Source organism: Alexandromys fortis, unplaced genomic scaffold (genome assembly GCF_014885135.2).
Source record: "Alexandromys fortis isolate MF-2015 unplaced genomic scaffold, M_Fortis_MF-2015_v1.1 scaffold_141, whole genome shotgun sequence".
Classification (NCBI taxonomy): domain Eukaryota; kingdom Metazoa; phylum Chordata; class Mammalia; order Rodentia; family Cricetidae; genus Alexandromys; species Alexandromys fortis.
In genome coordinates, this window is record NW_026068060.1 from 3,250,364 (window position 1) to 3,275,394 (window position 25,031).

The window sequence follows — 25,031 nt, forward strand, 5'->3', positions numbered from 1 at the left end:
ACAGAGAGACATTTCATTCTATAGTCTGCAAAGATAAACCAACATATATATTTTAAAGATTTCTTGACTTCAAAATTTGAGTCTATAGCTTCGTTAGGTTCACCAGGTATACACTCCGTGACCTTTATTTATGGCTAGAAGCCAATTATGAGTGAATACATCCCATGTTCATCTTTTTGGGTCTGGGTTACCTCGCTCAGGATAGTGTTTTCTATTTCCATCCATTTGCATGCAAAATTCGAGAAGTCATTGTTTTTTACTGCAGCATAATACTCTAATGTGTATATATTCCACACTTTCTTCATCCATTCTTCCATTGACTTTCCACAGGGCAGGGAACCATGACTGCTCTTTGGATAGGAGAGGGGGGGTGAGAGGAGTGGGGGGAGGGGGAGAAGAGAGGGGGGAGGGGAAGAAGATTGGGGGGAGGGGGAGGGAAATGGGAGGCTGGGAGGAGGCAGAAACTTTTTTTTCTTATTCTCAATAAAAAAAAAGAAAAAGAAAAAAAAATTGAGTCTAAAGATATGTTACTTTGGAAAAGCGGTTCTGCTTTTGTTTCCATAGAAAATAAGAATCTATGGATTCCTTCCAGGCTAATATGATTTAATGGAATAAGACCCCCTGAAAAGTCTCCATGTATGCTAAGAATACTTTGCCCAATAATAAACAGGAAGTATTTTAGAGAACTATGCCCAAATTCACAAATATTGTTTATAAATGTTTATTTTCATTTTAAAAAAGTTGGTTATAAATGGTTAATGGTAACAATCAATTTTCAAAAAAGTAATATGATATAGAGATGAATATTTGGCATTGGTATGGATCTTGATATACTGATACAAATTCAAGGTCAGTTTTGTTACATTGTGCATATGTATCTCAGCTCTTAAGGTATTATGTTTGTGCAACTCATTTAATATGTATTATATATTTACAAATTACAGACAAATAGATAGTCCTTTATAATAGTCAAACTTGTAGTCAGTTAGGTTTTCTAGATATACAGATACATTTTTCAGTTAGATAAATAATCTTTAACACTAAACACTTACAGAATATGGCATTTAAAAGGTTTTAAGAACTTAGACTTTTCTTGACAAAGAGGCATGTCTGCTTTTGGTAGCATCATCTATTTAAAGAGGATGATGGGCATTGAAGAGGTTGGAGTTTGCTAGCCATTTGGGCAAGAAACTGCTTTTGCCTGCACTGCTTAATGGTATGCTGTATGAACTGGAATGCAGGATCCACAGAAAAATGACTGTTGAACTTGCCTAAAGGTAAAACAGTCCTTCAGGATTTCTGCTTCATGAAAGCATTTGCAGGAAACAGAAGAAAGTGAATGACAAACTTCTAATATAGTCAAAAAAGCTTTTCAAATGTTCTGCTTCATGGAAATGTCTGCCAGACACTATGGACCTGTAGGCTGAAGATGGGTGCCCCAACATTAAAAAAGAACTGGGATAGCAAGATATCTCTGTCAGTTTTAAAGTTTTGGATTTTCTTATGATGCACTTACTGTTTACTTAGGTAATATTATATCCTTTTGAGGTCTTTGATGGAGTTGAAGAATAGGTTATCATAATTTTCCTTAGATATGATAGAGGATAAATTAGATATAACATTTATTGTAAGTGTAATTTTTGACTGATACCTGTTTTGTATGTAATTTTACTATGCTAAATTTAAAATCTTTCTTTTTAATTAGACAGAAAAGGGGAGATGTTGTGGTATGTTCTTCTGTATATGTGCTGCTTTTATTTGTTAATGAATAAAGCTACTTTGGCCCATAGGAGGGCAGAATATAGCCAGGCTGAAAGAGATAGAGATAGAGAGAGTAGGTGGTTTAAATTAAGAAATAGAAACTAGCCAATAAGAATCCTAAGTTAATAGGCTAACCAGTGCTGAAATTAATGTAGTTTCTCTGTGACAATTCAGGTATGAGCATCCAGGAAATGAATGAGCAGCCTTTGCTTACAGTTTTTATGTGATAATAACAAAATAAAATATAATATAATAATATGTAATAAGATAAAACAAGAAATAACACATTGTAATTGAACAAAACACACAAACAGAAGGAAAGAACCCAAGAGAAATTACATACCAATTCATTACACACTCAGAAATCCCATAAAAACACTTAACTAGAAGTTATAATATATGCTCAGAGGCCTTGGTGCAGACTTACACAGGCCGTGTGGATGCTGATTCAGTTTCTGAGAATTGATATAAGCCTTATTCATAGTTTAGATGGCCTTGTTCTCCTGGTGTCCTCCATCTCCTCTGGCTCTTACAGCTCCTGTTCCACAGGGTTACCATGGTTGCTTTGATAAAGACATCCCATTTAAAACTCTGTGTTCCATAATCTGTTAGTTACTCATAATGTCTTCTTGTGGGTCTCTGTATTTCTTCCTATATGCTGTAAAAAAAAAAAACTTCTGTCATGATGGCTGAGGAAGTTACTGACATTAAGTATAGCAAAATATCATTAGGAGTCATTTTATTAATATTTTTTTCTTTTAAAATACTATAAGAACAGTAGTATTTAGTTTTACCATAGAACCTGGGCTATATAGTCTCAGGTCTTGGTTTTCCAAGCTTGGTCAGTTATAAGTTCCATCTTATGTGGCAGGTCTTGAGTCAAATCAGATACTAGTTGGGTACCCTACCAAAGTTGTTCCACCATCCCCCTAATATATCCTATGAACAGGATACCCTTGTAGATCAAAGGATTTATGGATGGCATGCTGTTTATATTTCTTTGTTGGTATCCTATAGAGTTTCTTCCAGTACCAAAGACATTGGAGAGTAAATATATAGGTTCTAGGTAGGCACAGCTTGACTTCTCCATGTCCAATGAGTTGTATAGGTGTTGTGTTCAGCAATTGGGTATTGCTGTTACTTTGTGGAGAACAACCTATAGCTTTGGCAACTGCCAAAATTGTTTGGATTTTCTTATGGGACAACTTTTTGCCAACAACTCAATAAGGTGAAACGCAGTCATAGTAATTAATAGAAACTTCATTTGATGACAAGAGATAACCAGTTGAGACTGTGACTGTCCCATTACTTGGTGATTTGATTTAGATTTCTTTCATATATGTATATATTTTAGGATACTTCTACTACAATATGTTCCCATACTACCACCTTGATGTAGGAAGTCTTCCAGCAGGGGTTTCCTGCCCACTATATATGCTGATGTAGAGCTTGCATCTGGCCTCTGTTATGGCTGCTCTTACTGGTTGCTAGATTCAGTTTCTGTTCTCCATTCAAGCAGAGGATTCTGATTCATGAGTTTACCCCTAAATAAATAACCATCTATTTCTCAGTTCTGAGCTAGTGTGGGATTTCTTTTAAGCACCTTTCCATAGCACATCTCAAATGGTCCTTATTTTTAGCTGCCTCTCCTTGTATTTCCTCCCTTATCACTTTCTCCATTTTCCCACCCACCTGATACTCCTGTTCCAGGCATCATAATCCCTAATCCATCCTTAACTCTATGTTCTATTACCCTTTCCTAACTCAATCTATCCGTCCCATCTAGTCCCTTACTCTATACCTAACTTCTGTGCTTCTAGGGAATGTAGCTTGGTTATCAATGATTTTGTAGTTAATATACACATATAAACAAATATTTGTCTTTATGGGTCTGGAATACCTCAATTGAGATTATTTGTTTTCCAGTTCTATCCATTTACCTGTGACTTGTAATATTTTTTGGATAGCTCTATTGTATAAATGTACCACATTTAAAATATATGCTTCTGTTGGACAGAATCTAGGTTGTTTAAATTTCTGGCTACTATGAATAGGGCAACAATGAACATAGGTGATCAAGGGTCTATGTCATAGGATGAATTGTGTTGAATGAGTTTCCTGACCTGCCTGGTTTCTGTCCTCCCACCAGAGGACATTCAGCCCCAAAGAAAATCACACAGAGAGTCTATATTAGTTATAATCCTTTTAAATATATACTGATTGACCAGTAGCCAGGCAGGAAGTATAGGTGGGACAACCAGACAGGAATTAGAGATGAGTCAATGAGAACAGGAGAATTCTGGGAAGGTAGAAGCCCATTCCTCCCCAGTCCTATATAAAGAAGAAAGAATATGTGACCTGTCCCGCTGAAAAAGGTACTGAGCCATGTGGCTAACATATACTAGAATAATGGGCTAATATAAGTTATAAGAGTTAATAAGAAACATGAGCTAATGGGCCAATCAGTTTATAACTAATGTAGATTCTCTGTGTAAATATGTTGGTTTTTTTCTTAATATCTAGTTTCTTGAGTTCTTTATATATTCAGAATAGTATCCCTCTATCAGATGTGTACATGGTTAAAAAAATTTTCTCCTTTCTGTAGGTTTCTAATTTCTTCAAATGAGAGTGTCCATTGTCTTATAGGAGATTTTCAGTTTCATGAAGTTCCATTTACTAATTGTTTATTTTGCTACCTGTGGTAATAATGTTCTATTCAGAAAGTATTTCCTGTGACAATGAATTTAAGTCTATTCCCACTTTCTCTTCTATTAGGTTTGGTATTGTGTTTTGTGGTCAATTAGGTAACTACATATCTATTTAACTTCTTCTACATGTAGTCATCCAGTTTGACCAGCACCATTTATTGAAAATGCTGTCTGTCTTTTTTCTTGCCTGTTTATCAAAAAACAAAAAACAAAAACAAAAAAAAAACAGGTGGCCATAAGTATGTAGATTTATGTCTGAGTCTTCAATTTGATTTTATAGGTCCATGCATCTATTTCTAGGTCAATACCATGTTGTTTTATAATTATATATCTGTAGTAGAGTTTGAAATAAAGGGTGCTGATACCCCTGAAGTTCTTTTATTGTACATGATTGTTTTAGCTATCCTAAATTATTAATTTTTATTTTACATACAAATTTGAATATCGTTCTTTCAAGGTCAGTAAAGAATTGTGTTGAAATTTTTGATGGGGATTGCACTGAAACTGTACTGTAAGTTGTTTTTGATATGATGTTCATTTTTACTATGTTAAAGTGAACTTTTTACTGTTCCATGACCATGGGAGATCTTTCCATTGTCTGATATCTTCTCCTGTTTCTTTATCTTTTTGATGTACTTTCAAATTTGATTTGCCAGTATTTTATTTTTTTTGCCTTGATATTTATGAGGTAAATTGGTCTCTAATTCTCTTTTCTTGTTGGATCTTTGCGTGGTTTGTATATCAGGGTAAGTGTGGCCTCATGAAATGAATTGGGAAATGTTCCTTCTGTTTCAATTTTGTGGACCAATTTGAGGAGTATTAATTCTTCTTTGAAAGTCTGGTAAGAATTCTACACTGAAATCACTTTATTTGTTGTTGTTGGAAGACTTTTACTGACTGCTTCTATTTCCTTAGGGGTTATAAAGATATTAATTAGTGTATGTGATCTCAATTTAGTATAGGTATGTGGTATCTATTTAGAAATTTGACCTCTTCTTTTAGATTTTCCAGTTTTGGGAAGAACAGGTTTGTGAAGTATGAATTCATGATTCTCGGGATTTCTTTTTGGTATATTTTATGACCCAATTTTGTTTCTAATTTTGTTAACTTTGATATTTTCTCTCTGCCTTTTAGTTAGTAGAATTTTCTCAAAGAAGTAATTATCTATTTCTTTGATGCTTTATCTTGTTCTCTTTGTTTCTAGTTTATTATTGATTTTAGTACTCGGTTTGATTGTTTCTACTCCTCTTGGGTATATTTGCTCCTTTTTGTGCTATAACTTTAAGGTGTGTTATTAAGTCACTAGTATAAAATTTCTCCAAACTCTTTATGCAGGCACTTTGTGTCTCAGCACTGCTTTCATTGTGTCTTCTCAGTAATGCTTTCATTGGCGAGAAGTCCATTTTGTTAGCCTGTATCTTTTTATTGGTAAATGGAGCCCTTTGATATTGAGAGATTTTAATGACCAGTGATTGTTAATTCATGTTATTCTTGGTGTTGTTGATGATGGTGTTTGTGTGTGTGTGTGTGTGTGTGTGTGTGTGTGTATACTTCTCTCCTTTGTCTTTGCTGGAGACTTATTTTCTGGTCAAGTCTCTTTGGTGTTTTCTAAGCTTCTTGTACCTTTATAATCATGTCCTGTTTTAGGTTGGGAAAATTTTCTTCTATGATTTTGTTGAATGTATTTTTTTGGCCTCTGAGTTGGGATTCTTCTTCTTCAATTCCTTTTATTCTTAGGTATGATATTTTCCTAGTTTCATATATTTTCCTGGATGTTTTATTTTATGAATTTTTATATTTAATATGTTTTGGGTTAAGAATTTTTAGATTTAATATTTTCTTTACTTGATGATTCTATTTCCTCTATTGTATCTTCAATGCCTGAGATTCTTCTCTCTTTTATCTCTTGTATTCTGTTGGTGATGTTTGCATTTGTAGTTCCTGTTCAATTACTCAGATTCTCCATTTTTAAAATTCCCTCAGTTTGTGCTTTCTTTATTGCTTCTTTTTCATTTTCAGGTCTTGAACCATTTTATTCACCTCTTTGTTTTTATTGGCTTTAAGGGATTTATTGATTTCCTCCAATTTTCTGTTTCTCTTTTTCTAAATTTCAAAAGATATTTTTCATTTTCTCCTTTAGAACGTCTTCATTGTCATAAAGTTATTTTTAAGGTAGTTTCTTTGATGTAATGTTTATATCTTGCTGTCATAGGATAACTGGGTTCTTGTAGTGCCGCATTGTCCTATCTATTATTGATTGCATTTTTATACTGTTATTACAAATTTGGATTTGTGATAAGTATGGGTCTAAATGGTGATTCCTGAGTTGGTCTTTGTTGGATAAGTGGTTTTTTTTTTTTTCTTTCGGTTTTAATTTATTCTCTGATCTTTGTACCTAATTGTCAAAGGTTTCTGATGACTGGCAAGATTTCATATCCATTATGATGTGTCTGCTGGCATTTGGGGGCCATGGATCCCAAGATCTGTCCTGGTCTTTGGTAAAATTAAAGTCTTCTTCCAAAGTCATAGAACAGAATATGGAGCCCAGGGGAGAGGGAATAGTCTGTGTTTGTTGGATGGACTTTAAAAAGTACAAATGGGTAGTAAACAGTGTCTTACTTACTAGAACCAGCTTGAGCTGAGGGCTTTGGTATGGAATCCATGGGAGTGGTATGGTCTGGGGTTGTTGGATGGATTTTAAGGAGTATTTGAAGGAGGTGGGTGGGTCAAGATCTTTGTCTTTGGTTCCCTACATCTGTCTTGACCTCTGGTAAAGCTTATGGAGCCATGAGAAAGGGGGAACATATGATATGCCCTAGAGATCTGGGTTTGGTGAATGGGGCAGCTCAGCTAGGAAGCAGGTCACCCACCTGCTCTTCAGACTGGTCTGCACTCTAGACCTATAGAGTCACTAGAGTTTTAGGAAGGGCTGGCTGCAAGGAAGATGAAGATGTGCTTCAACACTTGAGACATCAAGCCACTGTTTTCTGAGTTAAGTTTTTTGAGTTTTAAGCAGGACATGCAGCTACTACACTTAGACTAAGCATCCTGTAGGCAGCTACTTCCTGGGTCAAACTTCCTGTCTTATCCTTGAAAGATCAGGAATAGGCTGGAATTCTCTGACCTTTGGTCAAGATCAAGTGGAGCCACCTCTATGGGCCATCTTAATATCCAAAACACAAAGTAACCATAGCCTAGGTCAGGATATCTTGTTTGCAGCTAGTCCTTAAGTCAGACTTTTTGTAAATAACTTTAAAAGAACACGAGTAGGTTTAAGCTGTCTGGCTTTTAGTCAAGGTGGAGCAGACCCACTACTGTGGGCCCCTACACCTAGTACTCTTAGATTTGGCCTTTTCATAGTCTTAGTGTGTTCTAAAATTATCCCTAATTTCCTGAATCTTTTGTGTCAGGATTTTTTTTTTAGATTTAACATTTTATTTGGCAAATGATTCATTTCTTCTATTGTGCCTTCAATATCTGAGATTCTCTCTTCCATCTCTTATATTCTATTCATGAAACCTGCCTCTAAGATTCCTTTTTAGTTCCTAAAATTTTCATTCCAGATTTCCCTGAGTTTGGGTTTTCTTTATTGATTCTATTTTCACTTTCAAGTCTTAAAATGTTTTAATCATTTCCTTCTACTGTTGGTTGTGTTTTTACAGATTTTTCTGAAGTGATTTACCCATTTATTCTTTAAGGGCCACTATAATATTCATAAAGGATACTTTATAGTCTTTTTCTTGTTATTCAGTTATATTGCAATATTGGTGGCCTGCTGTGGTAGGGGTTTTGGCTTCTCATGAAGATACATTGTCCTGCTTGTTAGTGATTGTGTTTTGACACTGGCATCTAGGTATCTAGACTTGCGATGACTGTAATTTGAAGTGCTGATATCTGGTCTTTATTTATTGGTGTGTATTTCAGTTTTGGTTTCTGTTGCCCTCTCTAGTTCCAAAAATATAGTATGGTGGTTGTATGTTTCCGGGTAGAAGATTCTTCTGGTATTTTGAGAGCTGTAGTCACTGGGGCTTTCAGAACAAATATGTTTCTAAACATTGGGACCTGACACTTAAAAGTGGGTATGACCTGGGGTGATGTGGAATTTCCCTCTGTATGCTGTGAATACCATTAATGGATAGAGATACTGCTTTAGATCTATAGCAGGGCAGAACATGGGTTGGTAGAGAAAACTAAACTGAATGCTGGGAGAAAGAAGGGAGGACTCAGAGAGAAGCTATGGAGTCGCCAGAGACAGACAACAGTTGGAATCTTGCTGGTAAGCCACAACCACATGGCAATACACATATTAATAGAAATTGGTTAAATTAATTTGTAAGAGTTAGCCAGTAAGTAGCTAGAGCTAATGGGCCAAGCAATGTTTTAAATATTATGTTTTCTGTGTGATTATTTCAGGTCTCAGCATCCAGGAACAAACAAGTGGCCACCTCCAACACTGGGAAAGAGGAATGAGTGGGTTCACAAGAGTGAGGAAAGAAGGGTGTTCTATCAGGATCTTTTTAGTTCCCTGGGAATGGGGACAGGGAGTGAAAATAGGCCACAGCAGAAGATCTGAGACTGGGGGACTGGATTTTGAGGAGTTGAAAAGGAGTTGAAGGTTTGCAGTTAGCCTACCTTCTTTCCTGGCTGGAGTGGAATAATGTTCCCAGGTTGTTCTTCCTGTAGTTGGTGCCAAGAATAAAGCAATGATTCAGGGGAGGGAGTTTAGTAGAAGAAGATATATAGGAGATGAGGCTGGGTTAAGGAGGCTGGTTGCAGCAGTTGGTGTGCTACAGAGCTGGGAATAATGGTTGTTTTTAGTGAGCTGAAGGGGAAGTGAAGATCTGCAGTTGTCTTCCTTCTCTGGCTGGTGTTTGGTTTGTTACTTTTTGAGAGACAATTTTTAACTATATAGAAAGGCCTTGCCTAGATTTCACTATAAAGCTCAGCTCACCTTAATTTCTTTATCCATCTGCCTTAGCCTTCTGGGTGCTGTGTAATGATAATTTGTTTGCGTTTTAACAAATAAAGCTTGCCTGAAGATCAGAGGGCAGAGCTAAGCCTCTCGAGCCCAGGCAGTGGTGGTACACACATTTTATCCTAGAATTTAGGAGAGGCAGACAAATCTCTGTTAGTTCAAGGCCACCCTGGGCTATGTGAAATTGATCCAGTCTAAAAGAGAAACAGAGTTCAAACAAAGGTGATCTTAGCACTTGGGGTCACATGCCTTTAATTCCAGCACAAGTTAAAATTAGTTTTAGGCGGGTATGTTTTAGAGAAGCAATTTCCCAAGCCTCTTCCCAACTCTAGTTTTAGTGTTATTAAGCTGAAAGCCTAAATAATTTATGTTAGCAGAAGTGTTTACAACTCTAAAGCAGTTTAACTAGTTTAAAACACAAAGTGAACATTTGTAACCTCTTGTTTTATGAACCACTACCAATTGTTTTCTATGGCAAGCTAGTGTGGCTACTGGGATTAAAGGTGTGTGTCATGTGGTTACTGGGATTAAAGGTGTGTGTCATGTGGTTACTGGGATTAAAGGTGTGTGTCTTTGCTGTCTGATCAGTAAGGCTGGCCAGTGTGGCTGTTTTACTTTCCCAGGATGTACAATCACCTAAAGGACAAACTTCTGGGAATTCCAGTGAAATATCAGTGAGGTGGAAAACCATACCCTGTATATAGGCACACCACTCTGTGGGCTAGGGCTCCACTCTGAGTAAAAAGGAGGAAAGGAGTTGAGAACTGGCTTTCATCTTCCACTTCTTAACCGACAATGTGACTGGCTGCCTTGTGTCTTTGACACTGACTTCCCTGCCATGATGGACAGCACCCTAAAACTGTGAGTCACAGTGAGCCTTCCCTCCATAAGTTGCTTTTGTAAGTGTATTTGCTTTGCAGTGCAAACAACCTTGAAAACTTTTTTGTCTTCAGTACTCAAAGTTTTTACTACCCGTGAAACAAAAAGTCAATTGTTCTTTTTCTTAATTCCCTGACAATCCTATTTCTTTTTTCTGAGTTTGACTATTCTAGAAAGGTACTCAGTGGATTCAAACAGTGTTTGTCGTTTCTTCCCTAGCTTATTCTCTCAACATTTGACTTCATTAATCATCAGTTGGTAACCTCTGCCAAATATAGGTTTAGCAATGAATGATAATCTTTTGTGCATGTGCATGGTACCATTTGCACACTCGTGCCTCCATGAACACTCAAGTTGCTTCCACCTTTTGGGCTTGTGAATCATACTATTGTGAATGTGAATGTGCTCAAGAAACTTCAAGATGCTTTTTCTTATGGGTTATGAATGACATCAATATTGAAAGTTTTTAAAACTATAAACCAATAAATTAAACATTATGATCTTGGCAATAGACTAACACAAGTTTCTACATAAAGTTAAAACAGTCAATTTAGCACTTTTTATCAAGTTCAGCATAAAATACTATGTACTTGCCAAATATATAATTAGCAGGATCTTTTCAAAAATGAAAATAATATGCTTCAATTTTACATACATTATATATGTAAACTTTTAAAATGCTACTGAATTTATTGAATAATTAAAAACTAAACATACATAACACCATTGACTTAATTTTTAATGTGTTTCAAGAACATATTTGTTAACTTCATTATGATAAAAAAAATTCTTACAAAATAAATGGTCTGAATTAGTAAAAGTGATGTTAAAAAGTACCCTGTAGGATATTTAAACATCAGAATCTAACGATTTTAATAAACTATATGTTGGATGAGAAAAACAACCTAAACATATGGCTACTTCTACAGTTATGTTGTAGCAGATGGTTAATACTATGCTTAAAAACTGAAATGGAATTTCTTAGCATCTTAATACACTGTGTGATCTCATTTACCTGCTCAATGAATGCTACATCTTTCTATAAAAACCATTGCTTATGCTTGGCTGTAAGAGCCAACACCAAAGGAAATTCCAATTAGAAAATCAGGAAGCAAAAAGAACCATAACAAATTACCCTGACAGTCCCTTACCTGATTTGATCCTAAGTCTCAAACAAAAGTACAGTAATAATACTCAGTGCACCAACCATGTGACAAGTTTTGCTACACTCTCACCTGGCCAAGCATGTACAACACAAGAAGTTGCTAGTGACAGAATTAATGTTAATTCTTCTAGGCTCTAAATCCAAGGACTGATAATCTCTAGTATAATGAAATACTCAAGAAAATAAATCCAGTACCTAGACCATCTCAAATGTTTAGCAGAAATTTACCAAACTGAATATTGTAGTACAGATAGAAAAAAGTTTTAAAATTTGGCCATCTGCAGTCCAGATAGTTTAGTTATCTGTGCATAAAGAGATAATTATTTTTATTGTTAGTACACCAAACGCAATCAAGATTTTGCAAAAAAAAAATACATTTTTTAGGTGAAGAATTACCTAGTGAATATAAAGAGGATTACTTACTGAAAAGACAGCCCATTTTGTCGAGATAAATAACCTGATAAATATGTTTTGTTTGTTATCACTATTTCCAGCAGTTATATTCTAGAGGACCCTGTACTATTACAGGAAATTTAAGATTAGGTTCTTGTGATGATGTGAATTACAACATTTTCAGAAATTATAATACCATTTGCATTCTATAGCCTCCTGTGCCACTCCCCTACTTAACAAGTGACTCAAATCAGAACTGAAACCCTATTCTTTCTTGTGACCTTTCTCTTGTGTAACACATTACAGGTATTTCCCCCTTATTAAAAATAGATTCTTTTCTCATATAAAATATCCTTATTAGAGTTTCTTTTCACTTTGCTCCTCCCAGTTACTCCCCACCTCCCCTCCCATCCAGACCCACTCCCTTTTTGTCTCTCATTAGAAAAGAACAGGCCCCAAACTATTGGGACCATAGTGGACCACAATCAACCAGGAGCCACCAGCTATACTCAGGCCTCAATCAGCAATGGACATAGATGTCATGTCAATGGAGACTGCTCATTTGTTTTCTGACGATCCAGATCCGAATAATCACACAGAAACTATATTAATTACAACATGGTTTGGGCAACGGTTCATGCATATTTCTAGCTAGCTCTTACATCTTGAATTAATCCATTTCTATTAATCTATATATCACTATGAGGCTGTGGCTTATGAGTAAGTATCCAGCATCTTTCTCCTTCAGCAGCTACATGGTGTCTCCTTGACTGCACCTATTCTCTCTGTCTCTGTGTGTCTCTCTGTCTGTCTGTCTGTCTCTGTCTCTGTCTCTCTCTCTATATATATATATATATGTGTGTGTGTGTGTGTGTGTGTGTGTGTTCAGATTTTTCACCTGCCTTTACTCTGCTAAGTCATTGAACAAAACAGTTTTATTCATCAACAAATAAAGTAACACATATGCAGAAAGACTTCCTACATCATCTCCCTTTTTTTGACTAATTAAAAAGGAAAGTTATGACTTTAACATAATAAAATTACATATACAAAATAGTTATCAAGAAAAATTATAGATACAATATTTAGTCCATTTACATTTGGCAAATTTAGGAAAATACCATACCAACTATTGTATCTTTGTGAGTCTAAAGATTTACATCTAATTTATCCTTTATCATAACTAAAAGATACTGTAATTATAACCATCTATTCTTCAACTATAATAAAGACCCCAGAAGGATATAATATTACTTAATTAAACACAACATGCATTGTAAAAAACTTCCAAATTTTTAGAAGTGACAGAGACTATTTGTTGCCTGGACAGTCACCCAAATTTCTTCTATAATGTTGGGACATCTATTTTCAGGCTACTGGTCCATAGTATCTGGCAAACTTTTCCATGAAACAGGAATTTTGAAAGATTGTTTTGTCTATATTGGCCATTGATCGGTCACTTTCTTCTGTGTCATGTAGAATGTCTGGCAGTTTCCTCTTTTAAGCAGAAATTCTGAATGGCCATTCATTCAGCTGTGAGCTGCCAGCTGGAACCATGCCAGTAGGCCAAAAGCCTCATAGTAAAATAAAAATAATATAAATGGGTTAATTTAAGAAGTAAGAGTGAGCTAGAAATATGTATAAGCTAATAGGCCAAGCAGTGTTGCAATTAATAGTTTCTATGTGGTTATTTCAGCGTGGAATAGCTGGAAAGACACAAGTAGCTTCCTACTACAGGCTTCCCTTTTTGTGGGTCTAGAAGCTGTCTTTTTGTTCCTAAACTTTTTTATGTCTTATGTGGATCCATGCCCCAAATGGTAGACACCATTTTGTAACTGGAGACAGATGCAGAACCTTGCTGGTAAGCCACAACCACGTGGTGATACACAGATGAAAGGAAATAGGTTAAATTAATATGTAAGAGGTAGCCAATAAGAAGTTAGAGCTAAAGTACCAAGCCATGATTTAAATAAGATAGTTTCTGTGTGATTATTTGGGGCTGAGCTGCTAAGTGGCTGGGAACTAAACAAGCAGCCTCCTCCCACTACACAAACTTGTGGGTCACAATGAAAGCAGTGCTGAGAGGAAAGTTCATAGCACTAAGTGCCTTCATGAAGAATTTGGGGAAATACTCTGCCATGACTTAACAGCATAGCTGACAGTTCTAGAACAAAAAAAAAAAATTGCAGGCATACCCTAAAAGGAAGAAATGGCAGGAAATAATCAGTAAAATATAAACAAAGAGAAAATTACAAAGAATGAATGAAACTAAGAGCTGGTTCTTCAAGAAAATCAACAAGATAGATAAACCCTTATCCAAACAAACTAAAAGAGGGAGTGAAAATACCCAAATCACCAAAATCATAAATGAAAGGTGTGACAACAGCTTGTGGGAAAATGCATAGAAACATTGTATTATACTTCAAAGCCCTGTAATCTACAAAATTGGAAAATCTAAAAGAAGTGTACAAATTTCTTAATAAATACCACTTATGTAAGTTAAATCAATATCAGATAAAAAATTTAAATAGACTGAAAACACTTGTGGAAATAGAAGCAGTCTTTAAAATCTCTATCCTAAGGCCAGATGATTTTATTGCAGAATTCTACCAGACTTTCAAATGAGAGCTAATACCAATGCTGTTCAAATTATTCCACAAATAGAAACATAAGGAGCATTGCCCATTTTTTTCTACGAGGCTACAATTACCATGATATACAAACCACACAAAGACAAAAAAAAAAAGATAGAATTACAGACCAGTTTCCCTCATGATCATTGATGCAAATATACCTAATAAAATAATGGAAAGCTGAATCCACGAACACATCAAAAAAAATCATCCACCGTGGTGAAGACCTAGGAAAACCTTCTTAGCCTCTCAGACTCCATTCTGAATATGCATGTCTATCTACCACCATCTGGTGACAGGGGGTTGAACTTGTTCCAGAGGAAAAGAAAACCACAGAGTGTGCTGTGGTGGCAAATTTGAGGAAATACCCCTAGATAGAGTCAATTAGAAGACAAGGCAATAGAATTTAATGAGGTCCAAATGTTTCTGAAGACATCATGCTGGCAGTTCACTGGCTCTTGTAGATATCCTGTCAGTAGTAGTTTGTGCCTATATTTTGAGCAAAAATTTTAAAAATCACCTTATCCCATACCCCCAGCCCAATCCTGAAACTTCAAGGCATGTAACCCCCTCCTTATGATGTTTTCCTTTAAAAACCCTAGCTTCCCTGAGTTCACCACTGCACTCCCTCCATCTGCTGCATCAGTGTGTTGGAAGGCTGCAGTCTGAGCTGAAACTTGCCAAGCAAAGTCCCTTGTGTATTATTTACATCAGAAATAGGCCCCGTGGTCTCGTTGAGAGTGCCACAACATAGGCATAACACCCTGACCAAGTAGGGGTCATCCCAGCGGTGCAGGGATGGTTTGACATACAAAAATCTGTCAATGCAAAATACCACATAAACAGAGAGAAAAAAACACATAATTATCTTCTTAGCTGCTGAAAAAGCATTTGATAAAAATTTAATACCCCTTTATAATGAAAGTCTTGGAGAGATCAGGGATACAAGGGACTTCTCTCACCATAATAGAGGCAATTTACAGCAAGCCAATTGCCAACATTTTATTAAATAGAAAAAAAACTCAAAGCAATTCCACTACAATTAGTAATAGCATAAGGTGGTCCACTCTCAATAACTACTCAATATATTTGAAGTTCTAGGCAGAAAAATGACAACTAAAAGAAATCAAGAAATTATAAATTGAAAAGGAAGAAATCAAAGTATCATTCACAGACAATATGATAGTATAGATAAGTGACCCCAAAAACTCTACCAGAGAACTCCTACAACTGATAAACACCTTTAATCAAGTTGCTGAATACAGACTTTAAATCAGTAGCCTTTCTACATATAAACAATAAACAGGCTGAGAAAGAAATCAGAGAACCCAAACCCTTTCACAATAGCCTCAAATAAACTATCTTGGTATAACTATAACCAAGCACATGAAAACCTGTATGATGAGAACTTTGAGTCTTTGTGGAAAGAAATCGAAAAAGATATCAGAAGATGAAAAGGTATAGGATTATCTTATTAAAAATGGAAATCTTACCAAAAGCAATCAACAGATTCAATGCAATCCCTGTTAAAACCCCAACACAATTCTTTATTGACCTTGAAAACAAAACAATGCTCAACTTCATATGAAAAATAAAAAATTCATGATAGGTCAAACAATTCTTTTCAGTAAAAGAACTTCCAGATGTATCACAAGCCCTCAATTTAAACTCTACTACAAAGTTTTAGTAATAGAAACTTCATGGTATTGACCTAAACAGAGATTCAATAGGATCAAACCAAAGACCAAGATATAAGCCCTTATTTATAGAAACCTGATTTTTGACAAAGAAACCAAAATTATACAATGGGGAAAAAGCATCTTTAACAAAGGTGATAGTCTAACTGAATGTGGGCATGTAGAAGAATGCAAAGAGATCAATAACTAACACCCTGCATAAAACTCAAGTCTAAATGAATCAAAGACCTCATCATAAAGTGAGAGACACTAAATGGAGGAAATCATACTCAGAGATAGCAGGCAACAAGAAATAATCAAACCCAGGGATGAAATCAATAAAGCAAATAAAAAAGAACAATAAAAATATTCATGAAACAAAGAGCTGGTTCTTTGAGAAAAACAATAAGACTGGCAAACCCTTACCAAAATCAACTAAGAGAAAGAAAGAGAATATCTAAATTAACAAAATCTGATATAACAATAGACACAGAGGAAATCAAGAGAATCAAAGGGACATACTTTAAAAGCCTTTACTCCACCAAACTGTAATTTTCTATATGGGTACCACTTACCAAAGTTAAATTAAAATCAGATTAACAATTTAAAGCCCCATAAACCCTAGTGAAATAGAAACAGTTATTAAAAGTCTTCAAAATAAAGCAAAAAGCCAAGTCTTTTACCAAAAAATTCTACTAAATTTTCAAAGAATATCAACAAAAATATTCCTCAAATTATTGCATGGAATAGAAAGAGAAGGAATAATTCATTTTATGTGGTCACAGTCATCCTATGACCGAATAGCATAAGGACCCAAGAAAGAAGAGGATTACAGACTGTTGAAATAAGAGCGGTGGGGCTGCATCCCCAGCACCCCAGCCGCCTGGCTAGCTTATGCCCCGAAATAACAACACACAAACTGTATTCTTTTAAACACTGCTTGGCCCATTATAACTAGCCTCTCCTCGGCTAACTCTCGCACCTGGACTAGCCCATTTCTAATAATGAGTGTAAGCACCCCAAGGTGCGCTTACCGGGAAGATTCTAGCCTACGTCCATCTTGGGTCGGAGCTTCATCGCGTGTGTCTCTGAGAGGAGCTATGGAGTCTGAGCTCACTTCCTCTTCCTCCCAGCATTCTGTTCTGTTTACTCCACCCACCTATGTTCTAAGCTATGAGGCCAAGCAGTTTGTTTATTACTTAACCAATGAAATCAACAGATTGATATATGACACTCCCACATCAACAGACCAATTTCCCTTATGAACATAAAAGCAAAAGTATGTAATAAAGCACTTGCAAACCAACTCTTTGTTTCTTTGATTTTTTTTGTGCTGTTTCCTCTTCCTCTTTCTATTTTAATGGTTTTGACATTGAGTTTGATTATTCCTTGTTGCCTACTCATTTGGGGTATGACTGCTTCTTTTTGTTCCAGAGTTCATAATAGTCAGAAATTAGAAACAACCTAAATAGAATAGAAGAATAGAAGAATGGATAAAGAAAATGTGGTACTCTGGGGGATGGTGGCACACGCCTTTAATCCCAGTACTCGGGAGGCAGAGGCAGGAGGATCTCTGTGAGTTCGAGACAAGCCTGGTCTACAAGAGCTAGTTCCAGGTCAGGCTCCAAAACCACTGAGAAACCCTGTCTCGAAAAACCAAAAAAAAAAAAATGACATCATAAATTTTGTAGGCAAATTGATGGAACTAGGGAAAAAATCATCCTGAATTAGATAACCCAGAAGCAGAAAGGTAGAGTGTGCAAAATACGTAAAGGAATTAAGTCTGATTGGTTTTAAAGGTCCAAAAGAAATGCCAATGCCATAAAAAAATGAAGTATAGATTCAATAGAATACAAATTAAATCATAATAGGGTTTATTTTAGAAATTTGAAAGATCGATTCTAATTATAACTGTTATGAAATAGATAAGGTAACAACCATTAAGGCCATAGAACAAGCAAAACAACTTTATTAAAAAAAAAAGTTGTAAGAGTCACTACTAATTTCAAGGATGACTATGAAATCATGATATTAAAGCCAGTATAACTTTGGTAAGAATAAAGAAACAGTTTAATGAAAGAGAATAAGGGCACCAGAAATAGATGAATACATGTTTATATAAAGCACAAAACTGATTTTGAACAGTAGTTCAGAGGCAGACAACTGGGAAAAGGATCACCATTTGGCAACAGGGGCCAGATTAAATCAATCCCAGGTACGACATTCTGAGTTTTTCCACAACACCAGTTGCTCCAGTAGACACATCTGATGGGCATATACTAAAATGCAAGGTCTAGAACAAGCATAAACCATCTTTGTGACTGAGTTACTGCAAATATGGCTTAGCGAAGAGCCTCACAAACCTGATTCAATGTTTTCAGGAAGAAAATTTTTACTGTTTGAAGAATGACTTATGAGGCTGCAAAAACAGAAACAAATCAAGGGAAAAGTATTTAAAAGCCATTTATCAAATAGTAATTTGTATCTATAATATAGAAAGGTCATTAAAAACTAAATGAGAAAATTGCCCATTCTTAAAAATCAGTTATATATTAGAATATACATTAACAAAGATATACAGAGACAAACGAGTATAAGTAAATATGACTACTAATATATGAATTATCTAATCAATTAACTAAAATTAAAAAAAATATTTATATACCAAGTGCTAGCAGTGTAATGAAGGGAAATCACTCACATAAACTGCTGGTGAAAATGTAAAACAGTAATCACTTTAGATAATATTTAGAACTTTATTAACTTAAAATTCACCTATTATATGAAATAGTCATTCCATTAAATATTTCCTGAAAAATAGTGAAATCGGTATCACTACAAAGTCTGTACTTCAACATCCAAAGCAACATTATTTTCAATAATCCTAAATTTGATATGATCCTATTCAAAAATATACCAATAGATAACAGATTGCTTGAGGTATACTTGCATAGTAGAACAAAACTAAAACTAATCTTTCTACTTTTTGGTGTCTTCTTCAATTTCTTTCTTCAAAGATTGAAGGTTCTTCCAAATAGAATCCAAATAGAATAGGATCCCAAAAAGCCAGTGCATGTAGTAGAGACAAATCCCAGTGCCATTATCATTGGCTTCTCAGTCTGCCCCAATTGTCACTCACTTTCAGAGGGTCCAGTTTGATCCCATGCCCAGTCCCAGTACAGCTGAATTTAGTGAGCTCCCATTAGCTCCTATTTGTATGCATACCTTTCTAAGCCTGGATGGAGGTGGGGAGGGCCTTGGACTTCCCACAGTGCAGAGTACCCTGCCCTCTCTTAGAACTGGAGGGAAGAGGGAAGGAGGAGGAGGGGAAGAAGTGGAAATTTTGATTGGTATTATTTATATAGCAATAAAAATATGGAAAAGAGAGATTTAAAGTTCTTGTCATACAAGTCTTACACTTGTTAGGTTAAAGTTACTCCATGATATTTTATGCTATTTGTGGCTATTATGAAGGGTGTTGTTTCTCTGATTTTATCCCCAGCCCTTTTATCATCTGTGTACAGGAAGGCTACTGATTTTTTTTAAATTACTCTTGTATTCTGCTACATTACTGAAAGTATTTATGAGTTGTAGAAGTTCCTTGGTAAAAATTTTTGGGGTCGCTTATGTAAACTATCATATCATCAGCAAACAGAGTTTGACTTCTTTTCCAATTTATATCCCCTTGATCTCCTTTTGGTGTATTATTATTTTAGTTATGACCTCAAGAACTAAATTGAATAGATAAGAAGAGAGTGGACAGTCTTGTCTTGTTCCTGATTTCAGTAGAATCGCTGGGAGTTTCTATCCATTTAGTTTGATATTGACTGTTGGCTTGCTGAATATTACCCTTATTATGTTCCTTGTATCCCTGCTCTCTCCAAGACCTTTATCATGAAGGGATGTTTGACATAGCCAGAACCTGGAAACAACCTAAATGTCCCTCAACCAAAAACTGGATGATGAAAATGTGGTATATTTTCACAATGGAGTACTACACAGCAGAAAAAAATAACATCTTGAATTTTGAAGGAAAATGGATAAAGTTAGAAAATATTATTTTGAGTGAGGTAACTCAGACACAGAAAGACAATTACCACATGTACTCACTCATAAGTGGTTTTTAAACATAAAGCAAAGAAAACCAGCCTACAAATCACAACCCCAAATAATGTAGACAACAATGAGGACACTAAGAGAGACTTACATAGATCTAATCTACATGGTCAGGAGAAAAAGACAAGATCTCCTGAGTAAATTGTGAGCATGGGACCTTGGGGGAGGGTTGAAGGAAGGAGAGAAGAAGCAGGGAGGGGAGCAGTAAAAATTCTAAAACTAATCTATAGTGACTAAATTCAGAATAGTGGTTTCCTGAAACCAGAAAAAAGACAAGACAGAAAAAAGTGATTACAAATTCTCTGGACATGACATACATTTCTGCTGAGTACATAAATAAGTCAACATAAACCAAATTTTACAAATTAATTATGTGAAGCTATGGTACATAATAAATTAATAAATAATTTTTAAAATGTAGCATGATCAAGATACTAGCAATTACCAAAGTAGCACTTTGGCTATAGTTGGGTCTGGAGTTAGGTCTATGCCCAGCCTTTTTAAATTAAGATGAGTGAATTTACTCTTTGGGACAATTATTTTAGCTTAGATTTATATCATTTACTGAAATAAAAATATGTTAAGTGATTTTTAATGTGACACTCTGATATAAATTTTTAATTATCCAAATTTTACAGATTATACTAACAAGTTGAGATTTATTGTACTTGGCAGCATACTTTCAGGACTCCCAAAGCTCTCATTATCACTCAGTTTTATTCATGGAATCCACTGGCTGTACTAACAGTAACTGCATTCCTGTGCACGCATTGATCTAGTTGTATCTGCTAGTGAGAAACTAGCTTCCTTCACACTAGTTCCATCTAAGGCTGTAAGTTTAGCAAGTAGATATCTACATGCTGAATGGGCACCATTAGAATGAAGCATTAGTTGTTGTTTATCTGAAATTCAAGTGTAGCTCGGAATGTTGTAGTTTATCTCGCAATGCTTAGTGAAATAAACAGCCCCAGTTCTTTTTCTTTGACAGTTCATATCTTGCAAACATTTTAGTTACTAATCAGATCCCACTTTAGTATGTCAAGCCAACTGTAATTGATAAAGAAAGCTCTGCACTTCAAAATATTCTAGAGTAGAAAGAAGACCTCTTGTCCTTCAAAATTATCACTAGACTTCAGTGAAATCCGATTAAGTCAGGAACCACTGACAATCAGTTAGTAGTGATGGCCTATTTAGTAACCATAACATAATGTACAGGAGACACTCCAGGAAATTCTAGTCTTTACAGTAGATTGACATTATTCCATATGTCTGTTGAGGATATATGTATGCAAATGATCGTATAAACTTTACTTATGAAGACCAAAATTGTTGAGAATTCAAATATCCATCATGATTCCAACAGATAATAAAACACAGCATAGTCTCCAATAGACTGTTAGACTGGAGCTAAAAAGAATAAGATACCATGACTTGGAACAACGTGGATAAGTCTTACTGACATGATACTAAGTGAGAGAAGTCACACACAAGTGAATATATAGATGTGTCCTTTAATGGAAATGAATATTATATTTAAACAACGCTAATCTGCAATGCTAAAAGTTGGACTATGGACACATCTAGTAATGGATGGTGGATATGTTTGACACCCGACATGGAGAAAACTTCTCATGTGCTAAAAAGTATTCTGTACTATTTTAGTATTCTGTACTATTTTAGGGTGTCAGTTGCACAAACCGATACACATGCAAATATTTGCAAGCTGTAGATGTAATACTAGTGTACTTTAGAAGAAAAGTACAGTATCTCAATATCAAGGACTTTAATACTTTCTAAGGCCACACAACTAGCTACCTACCCTTACTTGTGGAAAAAAAACATTCCTAGCTGTCCTCACGACTCTCAAGTCTCATCAGTTTTCTCTTTTTAGTGAAACTAACACCACCATAGTAATGATCCTAGGAAATTCCATTTTCAGTGCAAAAGAGAACAATGTATAAAAAAGTAGGAGCCAAGGCTGAGGATTGGAGATTTCTAGGTAAACAGAAAATGAAGAATATTTTAGAATATGTAATTTTAACATTACAATTCTTTTGAATAGCTCTTTTGAACTGCTTGACAAAAGTCAAGCAGGATTTCTTGGTAGGACCATTTTTTTGGGTGGTGTTTGCTAGAGACAAGCAGAGGTACATCTCTTTTAAGAGAAGCTTCCTGATGCAGTGTTAGTGGTAAAAAACCTTGTGGCTCTTTTAAGAGACCCTGCTACCAGACACTTAAATGGTGTTTATGAGAAGTCAGCAGCATGATTCTCAGTAGTGGCATGGATCTAGAAACTCTGTAGAATTGTGGTAATAAATGTGGCTCCTACCTTACCTAAGTCATAAAGTTAAACTCTTAGGAAGTCAAGGAATGGGGCAAAGCAGCCACCAAAGCGACTGCTTTAATCCTAGCCATTCTACTTAACAGATTAAAGACTTATTTGGTCAGAAAATGATAGAATCACAATAAAGACAGATTCAGTAGAAAAAAAAAAGACCTCTAAACATTTTATGGTGTGTTTATGTTTAAAAACATTCATAGAATTGGAAGAGAAAAGTGAACAGAAAGAAAAAGTTCTTAAAAAAGAAATAAAGTAATAATAAAAAAAAAGGCATGGAAAATACACAGAATGTCTGGATACTCTATGTTATTATATTATCTTTGAATTGTTTGCTGAGGAAGCAGCAAAAGCTGCTAAAAGATATTTGATTATAAATGCTGTTAAATTAAACCAACATATATAAATTTTAAATGTCTTCACTTGAAAATTTAAGTCAAAAGCTATGTTACTTTGGGGAAGAGTTTCAACTTTTATTTCCACAGGAAATAAGAGGCTATGGATTCATTCTGAGTTAAGAAAAATCAGGTTTGAAAAAATCTCCAATAAGAACAGATGGCCCAAATGATCCAATGTCTCAGAGCACCTCTGTTGGAGTTTCCTCTGAGTTCTACATTGAGAAAAGATTCAAGGTGACTCATTGTGGTGGCTGGTCCAGCCTTACAGAATACTCTAGTCAGTATTTCACCATAATTCCAAATTTTCTCAGGGTCCCCCAAAGGTAACCAGTACCCTCAATCAGCAGGTAATAGTCTAGCAAACTATGCCCACATTCTCAACAGATGGATTATGGATGTTTGTCTTTGTTTAGAGTGTTGGTTTCAAGTTGCTATGGATGGTATTGGTCAGAGGAAAAAAAAAACTGTACAAAGGAGATTAGATTTAGGGTTCTTGTTTTGAAAAGAAAAAAATGAAAATGCTGTGGAATAATGTTGTTGTACACTGTAAAGACTTGTCAATTGTATTGGTTTAATAAAATGCTGGTTGGTCAGTAGCCAGGCAGGAAAAGTATGGGAAGTAGAAAGGCAGAGATGCAGTTGCAAGCCAGATTCAGAGGAAGCAAGATAAGAGTAACTTACTGAGAAAAGGTACCAAGTCATATGACTAAACCTAAATAAGCATTATGGGTTGATTTTAGTTATAAGACCTAGTAAGTAACAAACTTGAGCAATAGAAATAGGTCAAATAGTTTATAATTAATATAAGCCTTTGTGTGTTTATTTGGGACTGAATGGCTGTGACACTGAGTGGGGTAGAAATTTTGTCTGCAAATACCTAAACTTACCTAAATTGAAACTAAAGATAGTTTGTAGTAGGTGTTTTAACTCAAAGCAATAATAGGAAAACAACACATGGTTAATTGGTAGACTACTAAAATTACACTGTTAGCATTTAAATATTTTTAAAAATAGGAGAACACTATTAGTGTATTAGACTACACTTTCATTAGAACAAAGCACAAGCTTTTATTTGTAACAAAATTTTATTTAAATGGTAGATATAATAAGGGAAAATGCATACAATATTCTTACTTTAATCCAAAGTATAAAAAATACACATACCAGACTGACATTTAAAAATTCCCTTGTTTTATTGTCTTTGCTAAAAAATAAAACAAAATGTTACCTTGTTTAATATCAATTTTTTTAAACCACTTTTATGATTTTGTTCAAGCTAGGTCATTTTAGTACAGAGGAAAAATATTTTGTAATATAAAATATATTGGTATCAATGATTTACTTTCAGGGTTTCTGCAAATTAAAATATTTGTAATTATACATGCTGCAAGTCAATAGCTCAAAGTTTTGTCACATTGTGTAACAACCACAAATATATTCTATTACAGAGAATAAGAGTTGTATAGTGTATACAAAGTATATTAAAATATCCTTTTGAATTTGATGGCTACTTTTCTTAATGTTCTCCAATACTCACCTTATTGATATTGCATGTCAGGCATCTTTTATAACCCTCTTGCTTCTTTCTAAGACATTTCATGTGTCAAACAGTGCCTACCTGTCTCCTCATTTGGAAGTGCCCAATTGTAGTTTAGCTTGCAATAAAACGAACACAGTTCTTTATGAGAAGCAATAGGGACCACCTACATGAGAAACACATGATTTTTTTTCTACCTGTCATCTTGTCTTTTCCCACCTCCATGGTACGTAGGCAGATTAGGTTCATTCAGATGTATTGTCCTCATACACCTCAGGAAAGTCCTTAGAGGAACCCCCACATTCTTCATAGCATATTTTGTCATTTTAAGTTCACTGATAATTCTCTTCTGATTCATGAAACACTGCTGTGCTGCAAGGTGTCAATCAGTAACAGTTCTCAAGAATATTTGCAATGAGACTATGGGAAAAGGTATCATGAAAAGGACATTC

General features: G+C 35.2%; 1 long non-coding RNA gene across 2 annotated transcripts in view; it reads right to left on the minus strand.

The window, feature by feature from the left end:
* Positions 1 to 394: 394 nt before the first annotated feature.
* The window catches only part of LOC126487419 (uncharacterized), an 86,623-nt gene continuing 61,986 nt past the window's right edge, over positions 395 to 25,031 (minus strand). For both annotated transcript variants that reach the window (XR_007588372.1, XR_007588373.1), the window contains exon 3: positions 395 to 2,419. This is a non-coding gene — a long non-coding RNA (uncharacterized lncRNA). The remainder of the gene's footprint in view (positions 2,420 to 25,031) is intronic.